At 40.2% G+C, this 27,349-nt stretch overlaps 2 long non-coding RNA genes across 2 annotated transcripts; both read left to right on the top strand.

Moving 5' to 3' along the window:
• Nucleotides 1–11,844: 11,844 nt before the first annotated feature.
• LOC123499340 lies at nt 11,845–12,912 on the top strand. Its single transcript, XR_006672949.1, has 3 exons — nt 11,845–11,985; nt 12,155–12,218; nt 12,649–12,912. It is a non-coding gene; the product is annotated as an uncharacterized LOC123499340 (long non-coding RNA).
• Nucleotides 12,913–19,268: 6,356 nt separating this feature from the next.
• On the top strand, nt 19,269–20,491 carry LOC123499341. Its single transcript, XR_006672950.1, has 2 exons — nt 19,269–19,556; nt 20,060–20,491. It is a non-coding gene; the product is annotated as an uncharacterized LOC123499341 (long non-coding RNA).
• The last annotated feature ends 6,858 nt before the right edge of the window (nt 20,492–27,349 follow it).

Below are 27,349 nucleotides of genomic sequence, written 5' to 3'. Positions count from 1 at the left end.
CTTTAGAAGCACAAGATCGCATAGTAAGAAACTAAGGAAGGGATGATGTCTGAGAGATGTTAAAAATTTTAGTTTCCCGCAAAGATGTGTTGAGACTTGGAACAGTTTGAGTGAGGAAGTGGTGTCAGCAAAGAGTGTACATAGTTTTAAAGAAAAATTAGATAAGTCTAGATATGGAGACGGGACCACACGAGCATAAAGCCCAGGCCCTGTAAAACTATACATACACACACACACACACACACACACACCTGCACTCCACAAACAACCCTTAAATCACACCTGGAAAACACCCACAATAAGTCTACCCTAGCCAACCCACACCAAAAAAAAATAAACACTATACATAGGTAGCTATAGTTGACATTACAAAAACATACAAAAAACGGTATTATTCCAGTGTTTCACCACATTCCACTAAATGTTTTTTACCCACCTCATGAGATAGAGCTCCTCATTACGAGTATTTTTAATCCCATATTTATAAGGCGCAACCTATTTATAATGGTGATACCGAATTTCAAAAATTTAATCGTATTTTTGGCGATCTCACTCCCGAGTCAATAGAACAGAGACAGACTGGCGCGAGAGCTGCTCGACCCAGGGCAGCGGCTAGCGTGCGGGCCAACATTAGTGACTCGTTTTGTTTGAGCTATTGTTTCCGCTGATTGGTTACTTCCGTTTGAAAGTGAACTGGCAGCCAATGAAAAAAAAAATCATAATTTATTCAACCAATCATGGTGGCCTTGAGACTTGTGGTATGAATTTGAATTCAGTTTGAGGTAGGGATGGGCAGAGTACGGCTTTTCAGGTAATCGTGGGTACGGGTACCCGTCTCAGACTACCCGCGCTACCCGGTTCCACTACCCGGGTAGCTACCCGGTATCCATCAGGCACACCCTCCAGCGCGCGGTGGTCCCGGGGCTCAAAGTGAGTGAGTAGGACCAACGCGCTACCCGGGTAGCTGCCTGGTAACCATCAAAACGCTTACCCGGCACCCAGCGCACAGTGATCCCGGCTCCCGGGATTAATGTCGAGACGATTACCAAGATTATAAACCAGACACACACACACGTATATATATATATATATATATATATATATATATATATATATATATATATATATATATATATATATATATATATATATATATATATATATATATATATATATATATATATATATATATATATTCATCGTTATCATCATATTTTATTAATAATAAGACTTCGGTACTCACTGTGTACTCCAAGACAAGACTGCTTACCGGTGAGCAATACCCGACATTATGTTTTACCCGGGTACCCGTCTAGATACTCACTACGCAGTACAGCATGAACGATATATTTCTAATCATCTCCATATTTCATTAATGATCGCACATCGGTAAACATTATCCATACTCTAAGAGTCTAGACATTAAATATTTTCACCGTAATCGCGCACATCTGTACTCTCTACACCAGAATGGGTGCCTAATAATATTATAAGAAATACCCGTGAAAATTACCCGACAACCTTCGTTCGTCCCGGGTACCCGTCTCGATACTCAGTACTCTACTACCCGGGTAGTTATCCGGGTACCCGCCCGTCCCTAGTTTGAGGCAAGATGTCCCACTGTGCAGGTTGTGAACTGCATTACTTCAATGTTTTGGTTATCATATTTTCAATAGATGTCATGTCGGCTGAGTGAGAGCTGTGAGGGTGGAGCTGGGAAACGAGGAAAACTGGAGGGACCACTTCATTTGGACAGTGCCACAGTTCCTACTAATACATTTTGGTTTTTAGAGCAAGAAAAATAAATCATGAAAATAATTTAATACAACAACACCTGGATAGAATTTTGATTGTCCCCATCATATTGACAGGTTAATAGTATATGATGGCTGTTATTATCATTGATGTTTTCTTTCAGGGCTCACAAGCAGACACGCAGTGTTGTCCAAAGAGGCACTGGGCAGCTGAAACACCGATTTCATGTCTTGCACAGTGAGGTCCCTCTCTCTCTCTCTCTCTCTCTCTCTCTCTCTCTCTCTCTCTCTCTCTCTCTCTCTCTCTCTCTCTCTCACAAATAAACCATTGTATATATATTAACCCAAACAAACAGCAATAACAGCAACAATAATAATAATAATAATAATAATCAACATCCCTGTCCATATATACAGTGAAGCCATTAAAAGATTACTCCATTAACATCTATATTTTAATGGCACCAACTCGCACCATCAATTAATTTGTAAAGGAAAACACTTGTATAATGATAATGTGTGTGTGTGTGTGTGTGTGTGTGTGTGTGTGTGTGTGTGTGTGTCCAAGCCGTAGGTGTGTATGTCCTGTCTGTTTGTCCACACTGGTCCAATTTGTGGTTCATTTGAGTGACAGTCGCCGCACACACCACATCCACGCTCAGTTTGTTCCATGCATCAATGCTCCGATACGGGAAGCTATACATACATACATACATACATACATACTTGTTGATGTGGCTCGTGCAGGAGTCCTTCAGTATTTTGTTTGGGTGTCCTCTTAGGTAATTAGTGGATGCCATCGTGATCAGGTTCTCCCTATCCAATATGTCCACTCCATGTACTATTTTGAACATTGTTATCATATCCCCTGTGACTCTTCTTTCTTCCAACATGCTTCATTCCAGCCTATTTAACCTCTCCTCATACGGTACCTCCTATCATTCTTGTTGCTAACCTCTGCACTCTTTCCACTTGATTGACATGTTGGTTTCTTCATGTATGCTCACCAAATTACTGATGCATATTCCAACTGTGGCCTAATCAGGCTGGTCAATATCTTCTTTATCATGTTCCCGTCCACCTAATTAAATGCCCATCCTATACTTTGGAGCATGCTGTACGTTTTGCAAAATATTATTCGATTAATGTGCTTTTCTGGAGACAGATTAATTACTCTGTACAGTCACTCCCAAGTCTTTTTCTTCACTGACTTCAATTACGTACAGTCTTCCCCCCCCCCCCCCAGTCTTTATAGGGTGTATATTTAGTTGTAGCCATTCTCATTCCACAGGTTTTGTTGGTATTGAATTCCATTTGCCACGTCCTGCTCCATTCCTATATTTTGTCCAAGTCCTTGTGCAGTATATTACAGTGATGCATATTCCTCACTGTCCTCCTCATCTTTGCCTCATCTGCAAACATATTCCTATACTACAGTAACTTCTCACTCCCTCTGGCATGTCATTTATATAATAATTGATCAGGACCAAGCACCGAACTCCTTGGTTACCTTCCTCCACTCTGACTTCACTCCCTTCACTCCCACCGTCCTCATTTCTCTACCTGTCAAATCATTTCTCATCCACTCCGTCAGATTTGCCCTCATTCCTCCGATACTACTTCACTTCCACATCAATCTGTTATGTGGTACTTTATCAAATGCTTTTTTGAAGTGTAGGTATACACAATCAACCCATCCATCCCTCTCTTGTCAAATATCCACCACTCTTGAGTAGAAACATAGCAAATTTGATACACACCATTTCCCTTTTGTAAAGCCAAACTGTTTCTCACTTAGTATTTGTTTGTTTTCCAGGAAGTCACACCACTTGCTTTTGATCACTTGTTCACATATGTTACACATAATGGTGGTCAAAGAAACAGCTCTATAATTCAATGGTTCCATGCGACATCCACTTTTGTAAATTGGTACTACATACATTTGCCCTTTTCCATTGATTGTACTGGTGGGTGCACCTGTCCCGTGTTGATAAATGTTCTTGTTAAATCTAAAATTGGATCTAGCAACTGCTCTTGACATTCATTCTTTTAACATTCTTCTGGTCCCATTGCCTTGTTAACATCTAATTGACTCAACAAAACTTTTGCAGTGTGACTCTTTGTTGCATCCATCTTGTCACACACAGGTAACACCCGTCGATTGAATTGTGTTTCTTGTGTGAATACTTGGCACAAATCCTCATTCAATTTTTCAACAATGACACTTGTATCTTCATATATATAATCTCCAACCTTTCATTTATCAACTCTTTCTTTTTTCTCTAACTTACCATTAATGAATTTATCAAACATTTTGGGATCACTTTCACAATTCTCTGTTGAAATTGTTGTTGTTGTTGTTGTTGTTGTTGTTGTTGTTGTTGTTCTCACTTGAACATATTTCTTTCTTGCATTCCTATATGCTTCTCTCTCCACTTCCTCTTGTTTGTATTTTTCCCATGCCTTTTCCTTCTCCCTTTTTGCCTTGTCACAGGTTTTGTTAAACCATTGATCTCCCTTTAAGATTTTCTTAGTATATATATTTTGGCACAAACTTCTCTGCGGCCTCCATCAATTTTTCATATTTGAAGTGCATGTTTGTTTCCTGGTACATTTGGGACCAATCCACATTTCCAAAGTCATTTCTCAACTCCTTGTATCTTCCCTTAGCATAATAATTTAGGCATTCCTCCTTGTATCCAACTTCATTATCTTTGGTGAATCCCACCTTGACCTCAAATTTCAATCCTTCATGATCACTCTTCCCCAAAGGACACTCATGCTCAATCTCATTTTGTAGATGGACTCCCTTTGTGAGTATCAAGTCCAGTCTCGACGGGGCATCACCCCTCCTTCCCCTTGTTGGATGCCTCACCCACTGTGTCATCAAATTTCCCACCGCATAATTTAATAGCTGCTCTGCTCACCCCATTCTCCACCATTCCCCACTTCAAATTCTTCCCAATTGACGTCTTTACAGTTGAAATCTCCAAGTAGAACCATTTTGCTTTCTTTGCAGCTTCATTTGTCATTGTTTCCAATGTGCTTTCCACCATACTGTTAGACTGATCATTTGACCATCCACTTGTTGTTTTGGGTGGTACATACACACTTACAATATTGATATCTTGCCTTCCATCACTCACCACCACACCCACCACTTCATTTTACACTACTTTTACACTACTAACTCTTTTCCTCTTAACACAATTATTCCACCTCCAATTTTAGTCTATCTTTTCTATCTTTGTGTGTGTGTGTGTGTGTGTGTGTGAGAGAGAGAGAGAGAGAGAGAGGGGTGTCTGTGGTGGTAGGCTAAGAGAAAGAGTGAGAGTGGAGTTTATTTAGTGGTTTAAAGAAAGGAAATGTGAGAAAAAATTGAGGTTTTGAGAGAGAGAGAGAGAGAGAGAGAGAGAGAGAGAGAGAGAGAGAGAGGGGAGGGTGTCCGTGGTGGGCTGAAAGAGAGAGAGAGGTGGTGGGCTAAGAGAGAGATAAGACCATTTTATTGACATCAGGAAGGGTGTATGGAGGGCAGAAGATTAATGGCCACAGTCTTCACTATTTAAACCCCCACATGAGTTTGTGAAGCTGTAGAAAATCACCAAATAGTCACCAGAATGAATAGATAAATGGACAGATAGAAAGATAAATAGATAGATAGATAAATAAATCAACTCGTAGATCGATAAGATGTGTATATTCCTTTACTTATGATCACTTCACTGTGGTATATTGCCAGAAATACTCATAGATCAAGAAAAGAGGCGATAGAAATAGAGAACGAGGGAAATATCTGAGTGTGTTTTGCAGTAAAGAGGCAAGTTTTAGGAGATGTGACTTGCTTCCTTCAGCCAAACATGTGTCACAATGCAGTCACCAGTCTGACATTTCATAGCCGTGGTCACTTCTTCCCGATATACCTTTCAAATATCTCGATTTCTCTTTCCTTTTCCCGCGCTATATCAAAACACTCCTGTAAACGTAGAAGCTGTTTCATGTATACTGCCTTTCTATAACCACAGCAGGGCAATACAACGAAAAGAAAGGATGAAAAATAAAGAATAAATCAATATGTGCAATTTATAGAAGTAGTGTCTCATTAATAATAGATTTAGTAAGTTATTATACACATTTATACTAAGGATCATCACAAACACACCCGCCCCTACACGTCAACCGGGAGGACCAGTTGTGTTGTTGTTGTTGGTGGTGGTGGTGTGTCCTATCTTGCCATACACCCATACACACCCACACACACCCATACACAGCCATACATACTTAAAACACATTTATATACCTCAAACACTCGTAAACACAGCCATACATACACTCATATACCTCAAACACAGCCATACATACACTTATATACCTCAAACACTCGTAAACACAGCCAAACACACTCATACCCGTGGTGGTGTTTAGTGTTAGTCCTCAGTCTTGCCACACACACACACACAGAAACATGCCCCCAAACACTCTTAAACACCAAATAACACACACAGACATAAGTGTGCAGTGTTTAGGAGCACCAAGCAGTGAGTGAGACAGCAGTACACGGTGTCAGCGTACACCACAATCCTCCATAGCGTTCATGTGTGAGGTACGTTTGAGGCCGTTCACTTATTTCTTGGGTTAGCTTTACAAGTGAGAGTGAAAACAGTGTGACTTGTGCCCAGGTGTTGAGGAAGGCGATTGGTAAAAGTTTTGGGTGTGTTTGGGGCCATTTTGAGTGTGTTTTGCGTCATTTTTGTGTGTTTCTAGTGCGTTTTGAGGTGTTGCAAGGTGTTCTGAGTGTGTTTTGCAGTAAAGAGGCAAGTTTTAGGAGATGTGACTTGCTTCCTTCAGCCAAACATGTGTCACAATGCAGTCACCAGTCTGACATTTCATAGCCGTGGTCACTTCTTCCCGATATACCTTCATTTTGTTGTGGTGAGCTGATAAAGGCAACACATGGACTCAGAGCCCCTGCCCCAGCTGTTCCCGCCTCCCTCTCCCCGGATGTAGCCCACCCCCGGTCCCCCTCCGCTCTCCTCCCGAGCCCCCGCCTCCTGGGCCACCAGCAGGTTTCTATACTTTTTTCACATATTTGCTAATGATAATATTACGCTTCCATGGTGTGTTTTTATGGTTCCTATAAATACTGCGTTGTGTTTGAAGAGTGTTCCGCGCCAGAGTTTGGTAAATATGTGGCGTTTAGTGGTGTTTTATGGCGTGTATAAATGTCTTTTCAACGGCCAAATTTTCCATCTGCTTTTTTGAGTTTTTTTATTTGAAGGTGTAAGTGGGCCTTTATGGTGGCAAAGAGTCGTCTGTGCTGATTTAGGCGTGAAATCAACCCATTGAGTCAAATATGTGGACTTTGAAATGGTGTTTGGTCCCGTTAAACGTAAGTTTTATATTTTGTATTTGATTTAATTACGTTTTGGTTGACGGTCTAACTCGGTGTCCAATGCCTTAAAAGAAAGCTCAGACTGTGTCAAGTGTGTTAAAATACTCGCCAAGTGAAAATGGCTGGACTTGACAAGAGTTTTTGATGAGTTTGGATTTGAATGGTTTTGTTTGACATAAATAAGTTTCATTGGTTCACTTCTGGTCCTAGCTAACTGTTGGACGCCTGAGAAGAGAGTTTATATTGTCTAATATTTTTCAAAATAAATATAAAGTGGAAATGGGTGGACGTTTTTGAGTTTCATGAGTGCAAATGATTTTATAATTTATAATATAGTTAATTTACACAATTCTTTGAAACTAGTTAGGCAGGAGATGTTTTTATGTTGTGGATGTTAGTTAAAGTTTGTTCACAGTCGTAAAATGTCAAGCATTCGGCCGTGGCTTCGTTTTTTCTATGGGTCAATTTTCAAATTATTTACGTAATTTAGACGAGTCTCCGCTGGTCCCGCGCATTCTGTGACGTCACAGGCCTTGGGCTGGCGTCCCTCCTCCCAGCCGCCCAGTTCGTCAGTATTTTGCCTAATATCTAGTGATTTCTACGTGTTTGCGTGTGTTTCAGGGCTCTGGTGTGTAGATAATAATGGTAGAAGGAAGAAGAAAGGAGAAATAAAGGAGGAGGAGGAGGAAGGAAGGAGAAAAGTAGGAGGAAGAGGAGGACCAGCCAAGGCTGCCAAGCCACTTCCTCAATATTTTGCCTAATATCTAGTGTTTTCTGAGTGTTGTGGTGTGTTTCTAGGCTCAGGCGTGTAGATGGAAGCAACAGAAAGACTAAAAAAGGGAAACAGAGGAGGAGGAATGAGAAAGGGAAGCGGAAGAAGAGGAGGAGTCAAGCCACAACATTTAGGTAAGTCACCCTTGTAATGTTGCCGTTCTTTACAATGCTTTTGGTGTAGTGGTGGGTATATTTGGGGTATTTTAAGTGTGTTTGGCAGTATTGCAGAGTGTTTTAGGTGTTATAAGTATGTTTTCAGTGTGCGTTGGATGTATTGAGGCATATTTGACGTATCTTGAGTGTGGTGTGGAAGTGTTTGAGTATTGGCGTGTGTTTTGAGTGTGTTTGGGGGCATTTTGAGGGGTTATCATGTATTTTGCGACAGTTTTGAGTGTTTGAAGAGCTTTGGGTGTGTGTGGGAGTGATTTGGGTGTATATTGGGTTTTGTAGTGAGTTGTGTGCGTGTTTGGCAGCCTTTTAAGGTGGTGTATGGTGTCTTGAGTGTGTTTTAGGACGATTTGAAGTTGTTTTGGTGTGTGGCGCGTGTGTTGGGTGTGTGTAGAGGCTGTTTTGTTTGCATTGGGTGTTTCTAGTGAGTTTTGGCTGTGTATATTGGTGTTTGAAAGTGTTGCATGGTGTTTTGAGTGTGTTTGTGTTAGTTTTGAGTGTTTTAAGTGTTTTGGGTGTGTTTTGAGCGTGTGTTGGGTGTGTAGAGGTTATTGTGGTGTGTAATATTGTTTTTTTAAAGATTTTTGGGTGTGTTTATTGGTGTTTCAAAGTGTTACATGATGTTTTGAGTGTGTTTGTGCAAGTTTTGAGTGTTTTTTGTGGTTTGAGTGTCAGAGGATGTCAAAAATACATTCAAAATAAGAAAAAGAAAAAAATATAATAAGAAAACAACGGGAAAATATAAAAAGCTTAAAAATTCATAAAAAAATAAGAAACACGAAAAAATAAAGAAAATAAGGTAAAAATAATAATGTAAATGAATACCCGTTGAAAAGGCGGAATTGTTGATGCCCCACCACAACCACTAATGGCCACCAGGATACGTGTCTTATTTAATGATTTGAGGCCAGTGTGAATGTCATGGGGGGTTAGCAGTGCCTGGTGAGCCCTGTGGCATTGGTGCATGTGTGTGTGGAGTGCCATTGTGTAGTTACTGGTATTCATATGATTTTTGAGAGGGTAATTGTGTGTGTGTATTTCACACCCCGGTCCTCTGGCTTGTGAAGCCAGTGCTCTAACCATTGAACTAGTGTGTGTGTGTGTGTGTGTGTGTGTGTGTGTGTGTGTGTGTGTGTGTGTGTGTGTAATTCACTGTTTGATCTGCTGCAGTCTCTGACGAGACAGCCAGACGTTACCTTACGGAACGAGCTCAGAGCTCATTATTTACGATCTTCGGATAGGCCTGAGACCAGGCACACACCACACACCGGGACAACAAGGTCACAACTCCTCGATTTACATGTACCTACTCACTGCTAGGTGAACAGGGCTACACGTGAAAGGAGACACCCAAATATCTCCACCCGGGGGGAATCGAAGGTTCTCTGGCTTGTGAAGTGCTCTAACCACTGAGCTGTGTGTGTGTGTGTGTATTCACCTAGTTGTAATTTTACAGGGCCTGGGTATCATACTCGTGTGGCTCCATATCCATACACATCCAACTTTCCTTTAAAACTATGCACACTCCTTGCTAACACCACCTCCTCACTCAAACCATTCCACACCTCCACACATCTTTGTGGGAAACTATATTTTTTCACATCCTTCAAACATATTCCCTTGGCTATCTTTTTACTATGCGATCTTGTAGTTCTACTTAAGTTTTCCTCTCTCAACATCATTTGCTCATTATCCACTTCATCCAGTCCATTCAACAGTTTATAAACCTGTATTAAATCTCCTCTTTCTCTTCTTTGTTCCAAGGTAGGTAAATTCATTTCTTTTAATCTCTCCTCATAGGTCATTTCTGCCAATTCCGGAACCATTTTTGTTGCCATTCTCTGCAATCTCTCCAACTTCCTTATATGCTTCATTTTATAAGGGGACCAGACCACTCCAGCATATTTCAATCTTGGTCTAATTACCATACTAATTAATTTCTTCATCATATCTTTATCCATATAATGGAAGGCTAATCCAATATTTTTTATCAAATTATACGTTTCTCCAAACATCTTATCAATATGAGCCTCAAACTGCCCATGGTCTTGTATTATCACTCCCAAATCCTTTTCCTTTTCCACCTTTTTCAACACTACTTCTTCACCCATCTTATATGACCCTCTTGGCCGTCTTCCACTCTTCCCATCTCCATCACATGACTTTTGCTCAGATTAAATTCCATTTGCCACCTCTTGCTCCACTCCCAAATCTTATCCAGGTCTGCCTGTAAAATTTCACAATCTTCTTCACTCTTCACACACCTACACAACTTTGCATCATCCGCAAACAAATTAATATAACTGTTTACTCCTCTGGCATGTCATTTATATATACCAGGAAAAGTATTGGTGCCAGCACTGAGCCTTGTGGGACTCCACTCTCCACCACCAACCAGTCCGACCTTGCATCCCTTATTACCGTTCTCATCTCCTCCATCTCAAGTAGTTTTCCATCCACTTTAACACTTTTCCTTTCAGTCCTCCATAAATCTCTACTTTCCATAACAGTCTCTGTGAGGTACCTTGTCAAAAGCTTTCTTTAAATCCAAATATACACAGTCCATCCATCCCTCTCTCTCCTGTATTTTGTCAACCACTCTTGAATAAAAGCTCAGTAGATTTGTTACACATGACCTCCCTTTCCTGAAGCCAAATTGATGATCCGATAAAAACTTATGATCCTCCAGGAACCGTATCCAATATTTCTTTATCACCCTCTCACAAATCTTACCGACCACACTTGTTAGAGACACAGGTCTATAGTTCAGAGGTTCTTCCTTACTGCCTCCCTTATAAATGGGCACCACTTCAGCTCTCTTCCACTCTACTGGTACTTCCCCTGTTTCTAATGAGCACCTTATAATATCATATAATGGAGCAATCAATTCTTCTCTACACTCCTTCAATAATTTTCCTGAAACTTCATCTGGTCCCATCGCTTTATCATCTTTAAGTTACTCCAACATTTTATATAATTCCTTTTTAGGTATCTTATTATCCTCCATGTGTGTGTGTGTGTGTGTGTGTGTGTGTGTATGTGTGTGTTATTTATTTTAATATTTAATTCATTCTATCGGCTCTGTAAGGGGACTGGCACCGGAGTAGGGCTAGTTTTTATTATTATTGTTATGTTGAAGAGGTAAACTTGTGTGTGTGTGTGAGGGAGAGAAAGAGAGAGAGAGTGTCTAGTATTTATTTAATCTATTTGACTTATTCTCTCAACTCTGTAAGGGGACTGGCACCGGAGTAGGGCTAGTTTTTGTTATTTTTGTCATTTTTATGTTCCTCCTTAGCCAAGAATCTTAGATACAAAAAATAAATCAATAAAAACGGTTTCTCCAGTCCTCTCATGCTAAAATGACCCTAATCTAATTTTTAATCCCCGGGGTTGTGTGGCTGGCCTGGGGGGTGATGGGGGGCTGGCAGGGGTGATGGGGCTGGCGTGGGTCACAAGAGGGGGCTTTTCTCCCTTATGCAGTCTTCTCATATGCTAAAATGACCCTAATCTACTTTTTAATCCCCTGGGGTTGTGTGGCTGGCCTGGGGGGTGACGAGGGGCTTGCGGGGGTGACAGGAGGGGCTATTCTCCCCTTTACCTTTCAGTTGTCCTTTTCCAGTCTCTCTTATGCTAAAAGACCTTAACCAAATTTTTTATCCCCAGGGGTCATGTTGCTTGTGTGGCCGGTGTGAATGTGACCGGGGGCTTGGCAGGGATGACTGCTTGGAGGGTGCTTGGCAAGGGTGGCAGGGGGTGAGATACAGCCAATACCCCCGGCGTACATGCCTCAAAACTGCAGGAGATGGAGGACAGCGGGGAGATGAAGGAATTTGAGTAGCGGGCGGTCCGAGCGGCCCACAGCACCCACACCACCTCCGTACTCCACCACCCGCTTGTCAGGTGTGTGTGTGTGTGTCTGTCTGTGTGTCTGTGTGTGTGTGTGTGTGTGTGTGTGTGTGTGTGTGTGTGTGTGTGTGTGTGTGTGTGTGTGTGTGTGTGTGTGTGTGTGTGTGTGTGTGTGTGTGTGTGTACATGTGTCCCTAACCTAACTTAACTCTCTCTCTTACAGGAAATTCACCAACCACATCATGAAAACAGGAAACAAACCTCTGGCCAGGGAACTTGTCGAGAAGGTGAGGGAAGTTTAGTAGTAGTAGTAGTAGTAGTAGTAGTAGTAGTAGTAGTAGTAGTATACTACTACTACTACTACTACTACTACTACTACTACTACTACTACTACTACTACTACTACTACTACTACTACTACTACTACTACCACTACCACTACTACCACTACTACCAGAAACTACTACCAGCTACTACTAGTACTACTGCACTACTGCTAACTACCTGGTACTACTGCACTACTACTATTTCACCACTACTACTGCTACCTCACTACTACTACTAGAACTACTACCACTCACTACTGTACTACTACCACTACTACTACTACTAGTTAAGGAGAAATTAGCTCAAATAGGAAGGCTTGTAATGTGTGTGTCTGTGTGCTTGTTGGTCTGTTTTCCTGTTACCTAAGCTAACCTAACCTTCTCATTTCAGGTCAAAGGTCACAACTAGCCAGCCGGGAGTGGGTCAGGATGGCACAGCTGGCTGTGGTGGTGGTGGTGGTGGTGGTGGTGTTGGCGGCAGCAGCGGCGGGAAGGCCAGACTACACGCTGTCCCACAAATTTATTGAAATGTTGCAGTGAACAGTCCACTTGGAAGATTTGTTTGTTTGTTTGTTTGTTTTGTGTGTGTGTGTGTGTGTGTGTGTGTGTGTGTGTGTGTATTTACCTATTTGTATTTACCTATTTGTGTATTACAGGGCTCGAGCTAAGCTCTCTGTGTCCTGTATCCTTGTCCATTCCTGTCATATCTCTCTTTCATCTGATTGACACACACCGCATCAACGACATGACTGCTCAGTTTATTCCACTTATTAATGCTACGATGCGGGAAACTGTATTTTCTCACGTCATTTAGACAGATGTCCTTTATTAGCTTTTTTCCATGTCCTCGGAGATAATTACTTGTGGTCACCTTTATCAACTCTCTATCCAGTATGTCAATCTTGTTCACCAATTTATACATAGTTATCATGTCTCCTCTTGTTCTTCTCTCTTCTAATGTGGTCAGCCCCAGCTTCCTCAGTCTTTCCTCATAGTCTAACTCCCTGAGTCCTGGTACCATCCTTGTTGCCAGCCTTTGTACCCTTTCTATCTTCTTCACATTTTTCTTCATATGCGGTGACCAGACACATGCTGCATATTCTAGCTGGGGTCTTATTAAGGTACATCATATCTTCTTCATTATTCCTTCATCTAGGTAGTGGAATGCAAGGCCAACATTTTGAAGCATGTTGTATGTTTTCCAAAAAATCTTGTTAATGTGTTTCTCCGGTGACAAAGTGTTTTGCACGGTTACTCATAAGTATTTCTCCTAATTGGTCTCTTTAATTTTCTCATCACCTAGTCTGTAATCCCAGTTTGGTCTGTATCTACTTCTTCCCATTTTCATAACATGGGTCTTGTCTATATTAAATTCCATCTGCCACTCTTTACTCCACTCATATATTTTATCAAGATCTTCCTGTAACTTGTTACAATCTTCCACATTCTTTATTCTCCTCATAATTTTAGTATCGTCCTCAAACATGTTCATATAACTGTCAATTCCTACTGGCATATCATTAACATAAATCAAAAACATGATGGGACCCAGCACTGACCCTTGTGGAACTCCACTGGTTACCTTCTTCCACTCGGATTTCTTTCCTCTCACCACTGTTCTCATTTCTCTTTCCATTAAGTAATTTTCCATCCATTTTGCTAGTTTATCATTTACTCCTCCAGTCATCTTTAGTTTCCACATCAGTCTATTGTGTGGTACTTTATCAAAGGCCTTTCTCAAGTCCAGGTAGATAGCATCCACCCATCCCTCTCTATGTTGTAGTATGTCAGTCACTCATGAATAGAAACATAATAAATTGGATACACACGATCTTCCTTTTCTGAAACCAAACTGCCTTTCACTCAGAATGTTTTCACTTTCTAGATACTCACTCCACTTAGCTTTAATTACTTCTTCACATACCTTGCACAATATACTAGTCAACGATACTGGTCTATAATTTAGCGGTTCCATTCTACTACCATTCTTATATATAGGCACAATGTCAGCTCTTTTCCACTCTTTCGGGACTAATCCTGTTCGTGTGTGTGTGTGTGTGTGTGTGTGTGTGTGTGTGTGTGTGTGTGTGTGTGTGTGTGTGTGTGTGTGTGTGTGTGTGTATGTGTGTGTGTGTGTCAGAATATTAAATTATCTTAACCTAACCTATTCTCATCTGTGTGTGTGTGTGTGTGTGTGTGTGTGTGTGTGTGTGTGTGTGTCAGAATATGAAATTATCTTAACCTAACCTATTCTAATCTTGTATGTGTGTGTGTGTGTGTGTGGGTGTGGGTGTCAGTCAGAATATTAAATTATCTTAACCTAACCTATTCTAATCTTGTGTGTGTGTGTGTGTGTGTGTGTGAACATAACATAACATAAATAATAGGATAACAAAGGGCCACCAGGGCCCATCTAGGTTATCCTGTATCAGTCGCACAGCGACCTCGTCATCAGTACTTAAAGATACACTTACAAGTACACAATACATTATATACTAATTTTAAATATTTGGCCCATTTACAGGGCTAAGTCCTGCAGCGAATTCCTCTACAATCTGTGATCCCCATACATGGGGATCATGTCTGGTTTAACTATAGTAAATTTCTTATAAAAACTATCATGCAGTGCTATACATAATTATAAATCTAATAATTGAAGTGCTTATCTAATCTGTTTTTCAACATTGTCAAACTAGTGCTATTTACAACCCTCTCTGGCAATGCATTCCAGAAGTGTACCACTCTATGACTAAAGAAATATTTTCTTCTATCTAACCTGCAGCCTTGCTTTCTAATCTTCCTGCCATGATTTCTAGTCCTACTTCCCTCCTCTAAGGTAAAGAAAGATCTCACATCTATGTAGTTTGTATCTGAGAACATTTTAAATAACTCTATCATATCCCCTCTTATACATCTCTCAAATGAAAACATGTTTAATTCCTTTAATCTATCTCTATACTCCAGGCGCTTTAATGCTGGCATCATCCTAGTTGCTCTTCTCTGAACTGCTTCTAACATGTTGATATCCTGCCTATAGTGGGGTGACCAGGCCTGTATGCAATACTCTAAATGGGGCCTAACATAGGAATTATATAAGCTACACCACTTCCTTACTTTTATAACTAACATTTCTATTTATAAAACCCAGGATCCTATTTGCCCTATTTCTTGCTTCTAAACATTGCTTTGAAAATTTCATAGTCCTGTCTATCACTACTCCTAAATCCTTTCCCTCCTCTACTGCCTCTAGCCAACATCCCTCCATCTCATAGCTAAAGTTTGTGTTGTCTTTACCTAAATGCATAACCTGACACTTTTTAGAATTAAACTCCATTTGCCACCTGTCTGCCCATGCTATCAGCCTGTCCAGGTCTTGTTGTATTCTGTAATTGTCCTTTTCACCCTGTACTGCACATGCTATCTTAGTATCATCTGCAAACTTTGATACTTTGCTACTAATTCCTATATCTAAATCGTTAATGTAAATGAAGGAGGGGGAGAGAGGGTAACTTGAAGAGAGAGAGGAGTGAAGAGTAAGATAAATGAGGAGATAAACGAGTGAGAGAATAACAAGAGAAAATCATGATCAGAGTCAAGAAGTTTTGCAGTTAATCCTTCACAAATATGTCATTAAGATTCAAAGATAAGAATAAAAACCAAGAAGAAGAAATTGACAGAAGTTAAGAGAATATTGTCAGTAACATAACATAACATAACATAAATAATAGGATAACAAAGGGCCACCAGGGCCCATCTAGGTTATCCTGTATCAGTCGCACAGCGACCTCGTCATCAGTACTTAAAGATACACTTACAAGTACACAATACATTATATACTAATTTTAAATATTTGGCCCATTTACAGGGCTAAGTCCTGCAGCGAATTCCTCTACAATCTGTGATCCCCATACATGGGGATCATGTCTGGTTTAACTATAGTAAATTTCTTATAAAAACTATCATGCAGTGCTATACATAATTATAAATCTAATAATTGAAGTGCTTATCTAATCTGTTTTTCAACATTGTCAAACTAGTGCTATTTACAACCCTCTCTGGCAATGCATTCCAGAAGTGTACCACTCTATGACTAAAGAAATATTTTCTTCTATCTAACCTGCAGCCTTGCTTTCTAATCTTCCTGCCATGATTTCTAGTCCTACTTCCTCCTCTAAGGTAAAGAAAGATCTCACATGTAGTTTGTATCTGAAAACATTTTAAATAACTCTATCATATTCCCTCTTATACATCTCTCAAATGAAAACATGTTTAATTCCTTTAATCTATCTCTATACTCCAGGCGCTTTAATGCTGGCATCATCCTAGTTGCTCTTCTCTGAACTGCTTCTAACATGTTGATATCCTGCCTATAGTGGGGTGACCAGGCCTGTATGCAATACTCTAAATGGGGCCTAACATAGGAATTATATAAGCTACACACCACTTCCTTACTTTTATAACTAACATTTCTATTTATAAAACCCAGGATCCTATTTGCCCTATTTCTTGCTTCTAAACATTGCTTTGAAAATTTCATAGTCCTGTCTATCACTACTCCTAAATCCTTTCCCTCCTCTACTGCCTCTAGCCAACATCCCTCCATCTCATAGCTAAAGTTTGTGTTGTCTTTACCTAAATGCATAACCTGACACTTTTTAGAATTAAACTCCATTTGCCACCTGTCTGCCCATGCTATCAGCCTGTCCAGGTCTTGTTGTATTCTGTAATTGTCCTTTTCACCCTGTACTGCACATGCTATCTTAGTATCATCTGCAAACTTTGATACTTTGCTACTAATTCCTATATCTAAATCGTTAATGTAAATGAAGGAGGGGGAGAGAGGGTAACTTGAAGAGAGAGAGGAGTGAAGAGTAAGATAAATGAGGAGATAAACGAGTGAGAGAATAACAAGAGAAAATCATGATCAGAGTCAAGAAGTTTTGTAGTTAATCCTTCACAAATATGTCATTAAGATTCAAAGATAAGAATAAACACCAAGAAGAAGAAATTGACAGAAGTTAAGAGAATATTGTCAGTAACATAACATAACATAACATAAATAATAGGATAACAAAGGGCCACCAGGGCCCATCTAGGTTATCCTGTATCTGTCGCACAGCGACCTCGTCATCAGTACTTAAAGATACACTTACAAGTACACAATACATTATATACTAATTCTAAATATTTGGCCCATTAACAGGGCTAAGTCCTGCAGCGAAATCCTCTACAATTTGTGGTCCCCATACATGGGGATCATGTCTTATTTAACTATAGTAAATTTCTTATAAAACTATCATGCAGTGCTATACATAATTATAAATCTAATAAATTTAAGTGCTTATCTAATCTGTTTTAAACATTGTCAAACTAGTGCTATTTACAACCCTCTCTGGCAATGCATTCCAGAAGTCTACCACCCTATGACTAAAGAAATATTTTCTTATATCTAACCTGCAGCCTTGCTTTCTAATCTTCCTGCCATGATTTCTAGTCCTATTTCCTCCTCTAAGGTAAAGAAAGATCTCACATCTATGTAGTTTGTATCTGAGAACATTTTAAATAACTCTATCATATCCTCTTATACATCTCCTCTCAAATGAAAACATGTTTAATTCCTTTAATCTATCTCTATACTCCAGGCACTTTAATGCTGGTATCATCCTAGTTGCTCTTCTCTGAACTGCTTCTAACATGTTGATATCCTGCCTATAGTGGGGTGACCAGGCCTGTATGCAATACTCTAAATGGGGCCTAACATAGGAATTATATAAGCTACGCACCACTTCCTTACTTTTATAACTAACATTTCTATTTATAAAACCCAGGATCCTATTTGCCCTATTTCTTGCTTCTAAACATTGCTTTGAAAATTTCATAGTCCTGTCTATCACTACTCCTAAATCCTTTCCTTCCTCTACTGCCTCTAGCCAACATCCCTCCATCTCATAGTTAAAGTTTGTGTTGTCTTTACCTAAATGCATAACCTGACACTTTTAGAATTAAACTCCATCTGCCACCTGTCTGCCCATGCTATCAGCCTGTCCAGGTCTCGTTGTATTCTGTAATTGTCCTTTTCACCCTGTACTGCACATGCTATCTTAGTATCATCTGCAAACTTTGATACTTTGCTACTAATTCCTATATCTAAATCGTTAATGTACACCAAGAAAAGAAGAGGTCCTAGCACTGATCCTTGGGGTACCCACTAACCACTTCCTTCCACTCAGACATTGCCCCATTTAATACTACTCTCTGTTTCCTATCAGAAAGCCATTCACTAATCCAATCAACTAACCTACCCCCTATCCCATGTAGTCTCAATTTGTACACTAGCCTCCTATGCGGTACCTTATCAAATGCCTTGCTAAAATCTAGATATATAACATCTATGCTATTTCCATCATCTAACTCCTTGGTAATATATTCTAAGATATCGAGCAAATTTGTAAGACAGGACCTCCCTGATCTAAAGCCATGTTGGGTATCTCTAATTAATCTATTCTCATTTAAATGCTCCCAAATACTACCCTTAATGATTTTCTCTAGTATCTTACATACTATACTAGTTAAACTGATCGGTCTATAATTATTCGCATCATCCTTCCTACCTTTTTTAAATATTGGAGTAACATTAGCTAACTTCCAGTCCTGAGGTATCTCAGCAAACCTAAGTGATCTTTCAAAGATTAACTTAAGTGCTTCAGAAATACTGTCTACACCCTCCCTAAGTACTCTGGCATGTAGCTCATCAGGACCACTGGCTTTCCTATCGTCTAGTTCAAGAATAAATTTCCTAATAATTCCCGGTTTTATATCAATATTTTCTAAAGCTCTTAAACTACTCGTCGCACTGTTTGTAACAGGATTTCCTATTCTTTCCCTAGTAAATACTGAAGAAAATTGTTCATTCAATAATTCTACTATGTCTTCATTTTGATCCACTACTACACCATCTTTTCTGAGTGGTCCAATCCTATCCTTATTTCTTTTATCACTGACCTTGTAATAACTATATAATTTTTTGGGATCTTTACTCCCAGCTCTAGCTAGTTTTATCTCTGCCTGCCTTTTACTTTTTTTTATAACCTTACTCAAATCATCCCTGACCTGTCTGTACCTAATCAAATCTACATAACCTCACCTTTACAATGGAGTGACATTTTCCCAACAACCTTCCCCACACACACTCTCTTTTCTGTAGCCTGTGCATGGACCTTGACTGGTGTTGCTGTCAGTATGGTACCAGCCTTCTTTCTCATCTCACTCTACAAGGCAAAAGGAGAGACATTCATTGAGGTGAGTTGAAGGGGTGTTGATATTACTAGTTCTTGTGTTAGTTATTGAATTTCCTCCCTTCTCTTCCCAGTTCATGTTTGTCTAGTCATTTTGTCAAGTGAAGTGGTTTATATAATGCTAATCTTATGGTCTCCTGTATGCTAATCCTTTTATATTTTCTTTTTTTATTTTCTTTTGCTTTTCTTGTCTTTATGTAAGGTAAGGTGCTTTTTGTTATGTTAATTCTAGTTGCTTCATATTAGTAACAGTAACAACTATATATGTAACAAAAATGGTGGTAGTAGTAGTAGTAGTAGTAGTAGTAGTCAGTCTTCAAGTTAACTGATGAGACAGGAACTAACTACAATATCCATTAGACAACAGCAGCAGCAGTAGTAGTAATAGTAGTTTGCCTACCAAGTTAACACACAAGACAATACCCATAAACACTAAACAAAATACAAAATGATCAGTAATTTGTCAGGTTCTTCAGTGAGAGAGTGACAGTTCTTTGACTCCAACAGAGACTGAGGAGCATCTTTAGACCTGCAGAGAACTGGGGACCAAGGAAGGAGATCCACAGGAGGGAGTGGGAGAAGCTGCGGTGTGAGAAGAAATAAAAGTAATTACACCTGGGAACTCTTGGGACAAAAAAAATGGAGAACTACTCAGGAATTGTAAATGACAAAGAAAGAGACAAGAGAGATAGAAAAATGATGCACAAGTAAGGAGGGAAAATGAAAGTGATAAGAAATAAATAAATAAAAATTACTCAGAAATTGTAAAGGACAAAGAAAGAGACGAAAGATAGAAAAATGATGCACGAGTGAGGAGGGAAAATGAAAGTGACATGAAACAGATAAGAATTACTCAGAAATTGTAAAGGACAAGGAAAGAGTGAGAAGAGAGATGGTAAAATGATGCATGAGTGAGGAAGGAAAATGAAAGTGATATGATGTGAGAGTAAGGAAAAGAGAGAAGTGACAGGATACAAATTTGTTGGGGATAGAAAAACATATGGCACAAGATCGCCAGTTGTGGAAAGCAGTCATCGCCTGTCCAACACCATCCTAAATGGGAAGATGTGGACATTAACAAATGATGATGATGAAAAGAGGGGAAGTGATAAAATATGTGTGGGAGGAAAGAGTGAATAAACCAGAGGATAGAAATTCACCAAGGGAAATGCAAGGACCAGAATACTGCTGGAAGAGAGAGACATTTTTTTCCTATACTATGTGGGCTTTTCAGAGGAGTTTTTGAGCTAAAGAAGGTATTAATATTATTGCCACTAAAACCTCACTCTATGAAAACTGCAAATGAAGATAATGAAGAGACCATCTAAATGCTATTAAACTCTTGAAAACACCCCTCTGAAAGTATCCACACTAAAGTACAGCAACACAGCATTAACCCTTTCAGTACTGAGACACATTTTTACCTTGAGATTTGGGTACCATTAGACCATTTTATTGACATTAGGAAGGGTTTATGGAGGTCAGAAGATTAATAGCCATAGTTATCACTATTTTGATCCCTACTGGGACACACTTTTACCTTGAGATTTGTGTACAATTGGACCATTTTATTGACATTAGGAAGGGTCTATGGAGGTTAGAAGATTGATGGCCACAGTCTTCACTATTTTAATCACCACACAAGTTTCTGAAGCTGTATAAAATCACCAAATAGAAACCAGAATGAATATAGAAATGCATCATGGTGCTGAATGGGTTAAGTTTAGTGTACAGGCATCTACCAGGCAGCAAAAGCAGTGATGGGAGGTGAAATCAATGCATATGCATTGACCCTTCATATCAATTTTTCAATTCTTTCAAGACACTCCAAAACTGGCTGGACTGAGAAAACACCTCATGCATACTTGACTCCTTCAGTACCATGATACATTCTCATATTTATTCTTCTTACCATTTGGTGATTTTATACAGCTTCAGAAACTTATATGGGGGATTAAAATAGCGAAGACTGTGGCCATTAATCTTCTGACCTCCATTGACCCTTCCTAATGTCAATAAAATGGTCTAATTGTACACATATCTCAAGGTAAAAATGTGTCCAAGTACTGAAGGGGGTAACTCACTGCAACCATAGTACTTCATTGTTATTCAGGCTATTACCACCACCAAGGTTACTGCTGTCACATCTATACATATCTGTCTATGAAAAACAATCTAACCAAACTTAATATTCATTGGTCTAATCTCACCAATTGACATGCAGTGGCCAGTGTGTGTGTGTGTGATGTGATATATATTGTTGAGACCACTAGCCTTGTATTCCAGCACTCCTTTGCTATATTTGATCTCCCCTCCCCCTCTTGATCTGTGCCTGACATAATACCCTGGTGCAAGAGTGTGGTATGCAGGACTCTCTCTCCTCTGCTGCCTTACATGTGGACTGAGTGAGAGCATGTGTTGGCTTATGCATGGAGCTCCCACTCTCCCTCCCTCCCGTCCTTCCCTTTCTCTTCCTTCCCTTCATCCTTTCAATTTGTTCTCTCATACTAGGCAATCTTTCTTTATCTTTTTATCCTCTCCACTTTCCTCTTTTTTTTTTTTATTTCCTCATCTTTTCCCTTATCATTTATTTCCCTCTACTGCTACTTCTTCCCTTCATCTCCTTCTTTGGTGCTCTCTTTCTTTTCCTTATTCTCTTTTTCATCTACGAGTATATTATCTCCATTCTTTCCTCCTCTCATCTATCTACCCTCTTCTCTCTACTCTCTATCTCCTCTTTTCCATGCTGTCTTCCTCATCTTTTCTAATCCATCTACTCATCTTCCTTTCTCTCATCTCTCATCTCTTCCCTTTATCCATGAAGCTCTTCTCTTCTTGTCCTCTTTCCTTATCTATTTCATTTTTCTTTTCCTCCTCTCACCTCACCCTTCCCCCTCTTATGGTTTCTTCCTCACCCTCCCATATCTAAGTTCCTCCTCCTCCCCCCTATTCACCTCCACCTCCCCTATTCACCTCCACCTCCCCCATTCTCCTCCCCTGCCCCTTCCCCATTCTTCTCCCCTCCCCTTCCCTTCTCATCCATTCTCCTCCCCTCTAATTCTTCACTTTTTTTCTTCTCCTTTTCCTTCTCCTTCTCTTCCTTCTTCTTGTCTTTCTTCTTCTTTGTCTTCGTCTTCTTCTTCCTCCTCTTCTCTTTCTCCTTCTCCTTCTTCTTTGCTGCTGCTTCTTCTTCTTCATCTTTTCCTCCTCCTCCTCCTCCCTCCTCCAGACACCCACGTGATCCACCCACCCCTGGCTTCCACACAGCACAGGTGACGTGTATATAATTAACACCAGGTAGGTTATATGATTTGTGGTGTATATTCATCTACTATTCAAGTCTATGTTGCGTTACTTATTGAATTGAGCGAGTGAGTGGGAAAGAGATCGTATGTATTGGAGGTATTATATAATTAAAAGTTATTTGACGATTTGGTTTGTTTTGTTAATCATTATTTTCATCATGTCGATCATGTTTTTCTGTGTGTGATGCAGTTATCTAGTTGTTACCACCATGTTTTGCTTCTCAGGTTTGCAATACCATTTAACTTCTTATCTTCAAAATGCCTACCTTTCTCCTCTTATGTCCGTATTCAGAAACACTGCTCTTTCAGTTCTCACCACGACTATTTCCCAAGGCCATAGGGGTGAATAGCGGGGTTTTCTACAGTGTTTCTCAAGTTAGTAATGTAGAAATCTTGTCACTCTGCCTCTAGAACCGTGAAAAAAAGACACCTTAAAAACTCGTATAAATTTAAATAGTGGAAGTGAAGCACAGGGGTTTGAGAATACGAGCCTTTAAACTCACGATATACTAACTCGAACATCATTTTCATCACCATCATCGTCATCATCATAATCCTTGTACCCAGAAATCTAGGAATCATCAATTTAGTCAGCTTTTCGTCTCCCCACAACTGGCCCCTATGAATTAACCTCTTCAGTACTATGACGCTTTTCCATATTCATTCTGCTTACTAGCTATTTGGTGATTTTACACAGCTTCAGAAATTTATGTGGTCAAGATAATGAAAACTGTGGCCATTAATCTTCTGATCTTCACAGGTACTTCCTATTGTCAATAAAATGGTCTAATCACACGCAAAACTCAGGGTAAAAATGCGTTCAACCACTGAAGGCGTTAATGGTGCAGAGGCTACGAATCCTTGAGGACCGGTTCGAATCCCAGGCTGGAGACCTCGGCGCGTGGTCCCTGCACGGGTCGATAATTTGGTAACAAGGGACAATGTAATAAGTAAACAGCTTCAGTACCACGACACGTTTCCATATCCATTCTGCTTACGGTTTGGTGATTTTACACAGCATTAGAAACTTATCTGGGGGATTAAAATGGTGAAGACTGGCTATTAATCGTCTGACGTCAATTGACTATTCCTAATGTCAATAAAATGGTCTGATCACGCCCAAAACTCAAGGTAAAAATGCGACCCAGGACTGAAGGGGTTAATTACCAAACAAACCACCCAACATTAAAAATAATATGACACAACTTTCTACAACAAAGAACACTGAAGTTCTACACCCATACCCAAGATGTATTAGTCTAAGTCTAATACATCTTGCCCATACCTGCCCTAATTAACGTGACCTTGAAATGTACTCACCTGGGAGGATGAACACGCGCCAACCTACACACACGCACACACACACACCCACGTCCTCTCCCTCCCACGCCTCCAGAACAAATGACGAGATACAAGGGATTGTCTACCCATCAGCCCTTCCTCTTCCTCCTCCTCCTCCTCCTCCTCCTCTCTCCTTTTACCATCATTAACTTATTTTTCGTATTTCCTCTTCCTCCTCCTCCTCCTCTTTCTTCCCTCGTTCTCTCTATTCATTCATTAATACCTTACATTTTTCATAATTATTATCAGTATCACATGAAAAATAAGTCATGAATTTAGTGTGTGTGTGTGTGTGTGTGTGTGTGTGTGTGTGTGTGTGTGTGTGTGTGTGTGCACGCGCTCAGCCAAACAAACAAATGAACATAGGTATAACTTTGTATACTAATTATTTGATATGTCTGTCTGTCTGTGTGTCTGTTAGAGAGAGAGAGAGAGAGAGAGAGAGAGAGAGAGAGAGAGAGAGAGAGAGAGAGAGAGAGAGAGAGAGGATGATTTAATTTGTTTTTCTTTTTCTTTATTATTATTTGTTTGTGGTGTTTTTTTTATATTTTTTTGGCAATAAGCTGATGTTTACCACTACTACTACAGAGAGAGAGAGAGAGAGAGAGAGAGAGAGAGAGAGAGAGAGCTTATACCCTTACCAATCAGTCAAACTAATGCTTTAAGTACAGAACCACATAATTTACCATAGAAAACCACAAAAAACTGCAAACCAGGGTCCTGGAATCGTGGAACCTGGAATCTTAAGAATCTGGAATCACAGAACTTAAAACTATAGACCTGGAACCAAAGAAGAGAACCACAGAACTAACATGGAACTACATAATCATCACAGAACCACCACAGAGTAACAGAACTTAAAAACTATTACCCTAAAACCATAGAATCACCACAGAACCACAGAATCACCACATAGAACCACCGCAAACGCACCACTAAACCACAAAATCACCGCAACCACAAAATCACCACAGAACCAAAAAATAACCACAAAACCACCACAGAACCACCACAGAACCACCATAAAACCATCACAGTACCACAAAACACTACAGAACCACCACATCACACAGAACCATAATAGAATCACAGAACCACCATACAACCACAAACGCACCACAAAACCATCAATCAACCACAATTCACCACAGAACCACCCAAAAATCCACCAAACCACCACATAACAAACGAATAACATAACAAACACCACCACTACCTCCACGACCACCACCATCACCACCAGCAATAGTAGTAGTAGTAGTAGTAGTAGTAGTAGTAGTGGTGGTGGTGGTGGTGGTGGTGCCCTGGGCTGGAGGGACATCAAAGGGAGGACAATTTGGAATGCTAAGTGAGGCGCCCTGGCAAAGGCATCGATCTCTCGGCGAATGTGGAAGAGGAGGAATACGAGAGGATAAAGGAAACTGGGAACTGGGGGAGGGGGAGTTTGAGAGAGAGAGAGAGAGAGAGAGAGAGAGAGAGAGAGAGAGAGAGAGAGAGAGAGAGAGTCATCAAAGAGGGAAATAAAACACCTGAGATGAGTTGTGCACTTCAAAGCTACGTGGAAATTGCCATCTCCTGTACGTGTGTGTGTGTGTGTGTGTGTGTGTGTGTGTGTGTGTGTGTGTGTGTGTGTGTGTGTGTGTGTGAGTGAGTGCACGTGAAAACACCCCTGAAATAACAGAAAAATGGAAAGGGAAAGAGAGGAAGAGAGGAACAGAGAAAAGGGGAAAAGAGAGAGAGAGAGAGAGAGAGAGAGAGAGAGAGAGAGAGAGAGAGAGAGAGAGAGAGAGAGAGGACAGAATTATAAAACAAAACAATAATACCACCACCACCACCACCTTCCCCCATCCCAATCCTTTCCTTACCTCAACATCCTCTCTCCTCCCCTCACACCCCCTCCCAGATACATCTTCATAAACTTCCAGAGATAAAGTTTCATATCCCTCTCAGCCTTCCCTCCTCCTCCTCCTCCTCCTCCTCCTCCTCCTCCTCCTCCTTTCATTTAACAACAATAAGGTGTCATATTAATCTTCTTGCTGATTAGAGAGAGAGAGAGAGAGAGGCGTAGGGAGGAGGATGGTAAGTGTAGATCAATACAAATGGAGCCAATAACCTGTTTTACTGTCGGGTCATTAATAGGTTGTAAATTATTTTGTCATTATGTAGTTCATTAGTGATGGTTTATTCAGTCTTTATCTATCTATCTATCTATCTATTTATCTATCTGTCTATCTATCTATAAATCTGTCTACCTAGCTATCTTTCTATTTATCTATCTATCTATTTATCTATCTATCTACTATATAGCTATCTATCTAACTACTTATCTACGTATTCGTCTATTAACCTCTCTCTCTCTCTCTCTCTCTCTCTCTCTCTCTCTCTCTCTCTCTCACACACACACACACACACACAATGCACAAGAGTAGAGAGAATACATTGAGTGCAATAAACTAAAGGTGCGTTTGACAGAGAGAGAGAGAGAGAGAGAGAGAGAGAGAGAGAGAGAGAGAGAGAGAGAGAGAGAGAGAGAGAGTGTGTGTGTGTGTGTGTGTGTGTGTGTGTGTGTGTGTTTAGCCTGGCATAGTGAAGTGGTGTCATGCAAGGGTCTCTTCTGCGCCTAATACGGTATAGCTTCCTGCGTGAGATGACGATGAAGAGGAGGAGGAGGAGGAGGAGGAGGAGGAGGAGGAGGAGGAGGAGGAGTTGGAGGAGGAAGAAGAGGAGTGTACGTGTATGTTGGTAGAATACTGTATCCTACTCTGGAATATTTCAAGGCATAAACGTTGTAGAAATCTAAATCTGTAAATGAAAAATAACAGAGTAATTATTTTAGCCCCCCCCCGTCTTTGTTCTCTCACCACCGCTGTTTTCTAAGGCCACAGAGATGACTAGCCGGGTTCTCAAGACTTGTTTCTCCTGTTAACCCCTTGAGTACCATGACACTTTTCCATATTCATTCTGCTTACTGTTTGGTGATTTTATACAGCTTCAGAAACTTATGAGGGGGATAAAAATAGTGAAGACTGTAGACATTAATCTTCTGACCTCCATAGATCCTTTCTAGTGTGAATAAAATGGTCTAATCGCAAACAAACCTGAAGGTAAAAATGTGTTCTTGTATTAAAGGGGTTAATAATGTAAAGATCTT

This window comes from Portunus trituberculatus, chromosome 49 (genome assembly GCF_017591435.1).
Source record: "Portunus trituberculatus isolate SZX2019 chromosome 49, ASM1759143v1, whole genome shotgun sequence".
In the NCBI taxonomy this organism is placed as follows: domain Eukaryota; kingdom Metazoa; phylum Arthropoda; class Malacostraca; order Decapoda; family Portunidae; genus Portunus; species Portunus trituberculatus.
The sequence above is the reverse complement of the archived record's forward strand: the minus strand, read 5'-3'. Positions and strand labels throughout refer to the sequence as shown.